At 36.4% G+C, this 8,060-nt stretch overlaps 1 non-coding gene across 1 annotated transcript; it reads right to left on the bottom strand.

Moving 5' to 3' along the window:
* Positions 1-2,751: 2,751 nt before the first annotated feature.
* Positions 2,752-2,833, bottom strand: Trnas-cga (transfer RNA serine (anticodon CGA)). The gene has a single exon. It is a non-coding gene; the product is annotated as a tRNA-Ser (tRNA).
* Between the last annotated feature and the right edge of the window lie 5,227 nt (positions 2,834-8,060).

The raw sequence follows: 8,060 nt of genomic DNA, 5'->3' as shown, positions 1-8,060 counted from the left end.
TACATCATACAGTCCATTCATAAACTTATTAGAGTAGTCTGGAGGAATGGTGCAATGCCTAAGGACTAGAAGGATGCAATTATTCGTCCCCTCTATAAAGAAAAAGGAGCCAGAATAATGTGTGATAACAACAGAGGTATTGCTCTACTATCAGCTGCTGGCAAGGTTACGGCAAATATTCTTCCTACCCACATGAATGGGTGTCTTGTAAATGATGTTCTATCTGAATTTCAATGTGGCTTCTGATCTGGTAGAAGGACAATGGAAAGGATTTTCACTGCAAGACAGATGCAAGAGAAGTGCTATCAGCAGAAAATGGATCTTGTCCAGGTGTTCATTGATTTAACGAAGGCCTTTGATACTGTAAATAGGGCCTTGCTATGGAAAATACTTGGCAAACTTGGATGTCCGGATCACTTTGTATCTATAATTAAATAATTTCATGATGGGATGGAGGCTGGGTCAATGTTGGTGGTAGCATGGCGGGACCCATTCCTGTAGAGAATGGTGTCTAGCAAGGTAACATCCTTGCTTCAACTCTCTTTTCTTTGTACTTTGCTGCTGCTTTTACTCATGCTTTTGCTAAGGTTAGATCTCTGGGAATATATGTCAGGTATCAATCTTCTGGCCATCTCTTTAATCTGCGCGGATTTGCTGCCAGTTCAAAAGTTTTCCACTTACTTATTCGTAACCTCTTTTATGCAGATGACTGTGACTCGGTCACTCATACAGTGGATGACATGCAAATACTTATGAACCGTATTTCTGCTTCTTGCAAGGCATTTGGACTCAGCATTAGCCTGGACAAGACTGTTATATTTCAGCCTGCACCAGGAAATCCATATGTGGAACCAGTTATCTTAGTTGAAAGAACAATACTGAAAGTGGTAGACAAGTTTGTCTATCTGGGCAGCACACTCAGCCGTTCTTGCTCCCTGAATGGTGAAATATCATTCAGGCTGCAGAGAGCAACTGATTCCTTCCGGTCTCTTCAGTCTCGTGTCTGGTCCCAGCATGGCATCACAAGGCAAACAAAAATTGCTGTGTACCGTGCATGTGTACTGACATTGCTCCTTTACACATGTGAGACATGAACCCTTTACAAACGTCATGTAACGGTCCTTGAACGCTTTCATCAGAGATGTCAGAGACACATTCTGAATGTTGGCTGGACCTTAAAAACTCCAGACACACAGGTCCCGAGGAAAGCTGATATCTTGAGTATTGAGGTGATGGTGCACGAGCACTGGTTGCATTGGACTGGACACCTTATTAGAATAAACGATAGCAGCATCCCTAAACAGATTCTATTTGGGAAACTTGTTAGGGGAAATAACCCCGGCAGAAACCAAGGCTGTGATTTAAGGACTGTGTCAAGTCTTCAATAAAGTGTTATTACTGGTTTGTAAAGCGATATGTAACAGAGAAGAGACGATGACGTGAGAAGTAAATATACTGAATTAGTTTGGTAGGTTGTTACGTAGTGATCTTATTCAAGAAAGCAAAGACCGCTGTAGTAAGGGTATCAGAAACAAAGGGAGGATACACAGCATATAAGTGCTTGTGAGAGTAGTGAGAGTGGGTAAATGTATCTGTGATGAATTAGTAAAATATACGAAATGATATAGAGATGTATTTAGTGTCATTGAAAAATTTGGCACACAAGAAGAGTTTTGGCAGTTTCTAAACAGGTCCAAGCAGGTATGATTTATTCTTAGTTTAAAATTCATCAGAAACACTTAGTTCTCCTTCAGAAAACGAAGGTCGAAAATAACGAAAGATCCTAAATAATGAAAGGTCCTAAGTAGCAATAGAGCACGTCTCAGATTATAAGCAAATATGTACAGAGGTGACGCAATTACAATAATTATAACAATGGAGATAGAATTATTTATCCATTTAGCCATATTTAGCCGTACAGTTTTTTTAATAATTATGATGAGCAAACATTAATGTGATTGCGAGGACGCGTACTTTAGCCTTATCAGGGGTTAAAAGTTTATCCTTTCTCTTTTATAGTTTCAGTCATGAGACTGCGTGACGCTGGGGCACCGCCTTGGAGAATTTTTAGTCGAATGAATCGACCCCAGTATTTTTAGTTTTCATTTTTAAGCTATCGGCGTCTTTTGCCAAACTGCTAAGTTACGAGGATATAGACACACTAACAGCGGTTGTCAAGCGGTGGCAGGAGCCAAACACACACAAAGACACAAACGCACATACATATAAATAAATACATATATGACGTGCTTCTTTCAGTTTTCATCTACCAAATCTACTCACAAGACTTTGGTTGGCTCGAGCCCATAGTAGAAGACACTTGCGCACGCAGTGGGACTGAACCCAGAACCATGTGGTTGAGAAGCAAACTTCTTACTACGCAGCCACGCCTGCGCTTATTGTTGTCTAAAGATGATGCATGATTCCTATACAGAGGGCTCTAACTTGTGCTGGTTGTGTTGTAGGAATTTCAACACAGAAAAGATAACATTATTCAGTTATAATATAATCATTTAATTAATGAAGTTCGTGATCTGGTATTCGTTTTCAATCAAAAAGACATAAACATTCAGCTCTCTTCATTTATAAATACTGTAAAAAGTATACGAAAAATTAAATTTCAAAAATCAATGAAACGGAAATATATTTTTAAAAAAGTAGAAAAAAAATATTTTAAGTATAATAAAAAAAAAAAGACAAAACACTTTCAAACGTTCAACAGCTAAGAAACAAAATACGAAAAAGAATTAACGCTGCGAACAGGATTCGAACCTGTGAGGGCATCGCCCATTGGATTTCGAGTCCAACGCCTTAACCACTCGGCCATCGCAGCATCTAGTAAACCGCTGCCCATTTTAGTTTATATAAATAAGAGAGCCGAATAGTTGTGATAATTTGAATGATTGATGCTTGTTTTCATTGAATATAGATACATTTTTATGGTATAGATGTGTCTACGTGACAAAAATAATATTTTCTTGTCGGTTTAGCTTTATATTATGTAGCTACAATAACGAGGAGAGTAGTTGTATATATCTGTAGTCGTCTGTGCGTTGAGCGACTTACCTTTCCCAGCATGACCTACTTTCTTCTCTGCTGCTGTTTATCTAAATTTTTTTCTTCAACGCCAGACGGAATCATCCGAATGATTTCCAATATTTACAAACATTTCAATAATTTTATTCATTCGTTTATATATTATATTTATATAAATCATAACTGTATATGTGTATTATTGTAGAAGTGTGTGTGTGAATGACTGTTTTATTTATTTTACCGCTTGTTGTTTGCAATGTTTGCCGTAGTAGTGTTTTTCGTTAAAACGACAAGAAAAAGAATGAAAATAGTTTCTATAGCCATAATTAAGGACATTTATTCAGTTCACACACCTATAATTCTGTGGGTAAACCAGTTTCGATAAGAATTTTTATATCCGTTTTTCTTTCTTTTTTTTTTTGCGCTTTCTCTTTTTTTTTTTTTTTTTCACCAACCACATGGCCCCAGACTAGATTGTTTACACTTTACAGTTAAATCCTCAACTGTAGTAACTTCACCGGGTTCGATTCTGATCTCACTCATGCGGCTTCAAAAGAATAAGTATCAGTCAAGTTTGTTCATTCCGACCATCTGTGACTGTCCTCTTATATTAAAAATGTTTACTACTACTACTACCACTACTACTACTACAGTCTCTCTTGAGAGAATCTATGGTAATGATGCATGTAAACTTTACACAGGTTTTCCTGTGGCAATGGAATATGAAAAATATATATTGTATGCGAGATACGTCAAGTGTTTTCGATAATTTAAGTTCACAAATTATATATATATATATATATATATATATATATATATATATATATATATATATATATATTTCTAACAAAACTGTCCGATGAACGGGAACGTGAAACTCAGAGTAACAGTTTTTTTGTTATATTTCTGCTGCTTTTAAATAAAGTATATATATACATATATATATATATATATATATATATATATATATATATATATATAATCATAAATATATAGGGATTGACAGTAACCTGCTTCTCCAACATACTGAGAATTCAGAAATAGCAGTCAAAGAACTACTGATTTCAAAACTACAAATTATTACTCCAGATTGATAGCGATATTTTTGATACACACAGAACAAAAAACAATAGAGAAGAGTAAAAAACACTTGCCTTTAGTTAATTTAGTACAATTGTTTCACAGTTAAGAGTACATAATAACTAAATTAACTAAAGGCAAGTGTTTTTTACTCTTCTCTATTGTTTTTTGTTCTGTGTGTATCAAAAATATCGCTATCAATCTGGAGTAATAATTTGTAGTTTTGAAATCAGTAGTTCTTTGACTGCTATTTCTGAATTCTCAGTATGTTGGAGAAGCAGGTTACTGTCAATCCCTATATATTTATGATTATAAATTTTTTACCGAAGAAGGTTTTTTTCATACTGAGCTACCCGGCAGAATTGTTAATTATTAATTTCATTACTAATTGATGATTCCCTGCCCTGCATATCTATATATATATATATAGATAGATAGATAGATAGATAGATAGATAGATAGATAGATAGATAGATAGATAGATAGGTAGATAGATAGATAGATAGATAGATAGATAGATAGATAGATAGATAGATAGATAGATAGATAGATAGATAGATATTGATATGAAGGACAACAAAAGAAAGAAAGAGATCTCGATATTATGTAAATAGAGGAATTTATCTGTAAAAATATGTGACACTTATTCGGTAGCCATGATAAAACTCCGAGTGTTGGCGTGGGATCCCACCCCGGCATCCGAAACTCGGAGTTTTATCATGGCTACCGAATAAGTGTCACATATTTTTACAGATATACATATATATATATATATATATATATATATATATATATATATATATATATATATATATATATATATATATATATATATATATCCTTTACTCCTTTACTTGTTTCAGTCATTTGACTGCGGCCATGCTGGAGCACCGCCTTTAGTCGACGAATCGACCCCGGGACTTATTCTTTATAAGCCTAGAACTTATTCTATCGGTCTCTTTTGCCGAACCGCTAAGTGACGGGGACAAAAACACACCAGCATCAGTTGTCAAGCAATGCTAGGGGGACAAACACAGACACACAAACATACACACACATATATATATACATACCTATATACGACGGGCTTCTTTCAGTTTCCGTCTACTGAATCCACTCACAAGGCTTTGGTCGGCCCGAGACTATAGTAGAAGACATTTGCCCAAGGTGCCACGCAGTGGGACTGAACCCGGAACCATGTGGTTGGTAAGCAAGAAGCTACTTACCACACAGCCACTCCTGCGCCTGTCGTTAACCCCCCCCCCCCCAACAAAAACGCTGGAAAAACACAAGAAGAAAAAACAACGCGAGAACGTGATACATGCAAAGTATTAACACACGCTCAGGGAAGGAAAGAAAGGTAGTTTTACATTTCGAGCAAAGCTCTTCTTCAGAAACAGGAGGCAGGGGAAAGTCCAAGAGAAAAGAAAGACGGAGGAAAAAAATCGCCAACGATCCACATGTAGTTACATTTTGATATATATATATATATATATATATATATATACGCACATACACACACACATATATACAGGGTTATTCAAACAGAATGAACCGATTTCATTACGCAGTACTTTAATAACTTTTATTTCCTGTATTCAATGTGGCCACTACCTGCAGCATGGGCAATGTCAATGCGATAAGGGAATTCCTTCCAGACGCGTATCAGCATATCACAATAAATTTCCCCAGACCTCACCGTGTGTGATTTTTTTTTTTTTTTCTCTTGTGGTGTTATGTCAAAGATCGCGTTTATGTTCCACCGCTACCCACTAACCTCGATGACCTTAAACATCGAATAACAACAGCGATCAACTCAGTGGATCGTGAAATGCTGATACGCGTCTGGGAGGAATTTTCTTATCGCATTGATGTTGCCCATGCTGCAGGTGGTGGCTATATTGAACACTTGTCTGACAGGAAATAAAAGTTGATTGTGAGTAAATACTTGGGACTTAGCTGGAGTTTTCTATTGCCTTTCTTTATTAAAATATTGCGTAATGAAATCGGTTCGTTCTTTTTGAATAACCCTGTACACACACACACCCACACATACACACACATATATATATAGATATACACATACATACACACACACATACACACACACACATACACACACACATACACACACATATATATAGATATACACACACACACACATATAATCTATGAATAAAAGTACACACCTCTCACATACAGTGTATCAGTCTAAAATTTGCGAAGTACTTTCGCACGAAACTCGATGCCCTTTAGTCACTTATGTAGAAAAACACTGCTAATATATGAAAAGGGATAAACATTACCTTATGTATTGAGTTATTCTATATTAATAATCCTCTTTTTCTTTCAGTCTGCCATTTGCTCTCTCTTTCTCTCTATCCCCCCTCTCTCTCTCTCTCTCTCACACACACACACGCACACACACACACACATACATACATACGTGCATCTTCATCTTAACTTGTGGAGTTATGACGAACAGCTACTGCTGGATGTTGGACGAATCGAACTATCGGCCGAGTCCATGGTGAAGATCAGATCATCCCACCTCCCACCTGTAACAAAGTAGAGCAGACGATGTTTCTCTTTCTAGTGATTATGGCGAAAGAGGCTGTGTGGTGGACGAGGCTGACAGAATTGAAGAAAGACACTTTCTTCTTCAGTCAAATCCACATCGACTTTTTAAAGCTCCACTTGGAAAAGAAGGTGAGGGTTGAGAGGGAAGTGATTTCTTCCAGTGAATTGGTGAAAATGTGGAAGACTATGGTAAAAATGGTTGGGATAAATATTTACTCTAAGCATGTTTACTCTTGGGTAAATGGTTATTCTAAGACTATAGACTAGAAAACCAAAGTCGGACGATTTTTTGTGTCCATAGTAGTCATGGTGATTCCAGATCTGCGGGGCACTTTCATTGGCCGTAGTTGTTAGCTCTGCTGTATCAGTTGGACTGCATCATAGATATGTTCATATATTTTGTATGCTATAAATATTTGTTTTAGTTCAGGGGTTTTCAAACTTTTGACTTGCGGACCCCTTTATATTTCACGCTTATGAAATTTATACATAAATATTTGCTTAAAATAACATATATTTTTACATTTATTTATTTAACAGTATTTACCAAATAGGTTTATTGTCAATTAAAAGATTTCGATTAAAAAACATATATAAAATCAAATTGCCCATAAAAAGTATTTGCTGTCCACGGACCGCCTGTCTTGTCCTTGCGGACCACAGTTTCAAAACCCCCTGTCTTAGTTATCCTTCCTCTCCCTTTCTTTCTCATACACGGATTGCAAAGTGTACTTGAAATGACCCTTCCTCTGGTGCCCCTCTAGGAAATGTAAGACGTCATCACCATTTTTATAGTTGATGGTGTCGTTGTAAAAATAATATCTTTGTCGATAAATACCAGTTGAGCTCTACGATGGAAGTAATCGTCTAACGTCCTATCCTAAATTTGATGGCCTTGGGCCAAATTTTGGAACCACTATTGTGGTTGTTGTTTTAGTTTTAAGGCATTTTAAAGAAAAACTACTGAACATTTATGGATAATGTGAGTCTATACTGAAAACAGAGTCAAAGTCACTGCCAAGTCTTAATTATATGTGTGTCTCTGATGTATGTATATACATCAGAGACACACATATATTTATATACATACTGATACATACATGCATATAAATACATATATATACATATATATACATACACGCATACCTATAAACATACATACTTGGTTGTGTGTGTGTGTGTGTGTGTGTGTGTGTGTGTGTGTGTGTGTGTGTGTGTGTGTGTGTACGGATGTGATACACTAAGTACAAAAATACCAAGAGGAAACGTATTTCTATTCTCATCAACTTAGCTTTTCATCCATCAAAGGATAAAAACCTAAACCACCACCTCCACCGCCCATCTCAACTTCTACACACTCACAT

The sequence above is a fragment of the Octopus bimaculoides genome, chromosome 2 (assembly GCF_046866305.1).
Source record: "Octopus bimaculoides isolate indiv1 chromosome 2, ASM4686630v1, whole genome shotgun sequence".
Taxonomy (NCBI): domain Eukaryota; kingdom Metazoa; phylum Mollusca; class Cephalopoda; order Octopoda; family Octopodidae; genus Octopus; species Octopus bimaculoides.
This window is presented reverse-complemented; position numbering and strand designations above follow the sequence as displayed.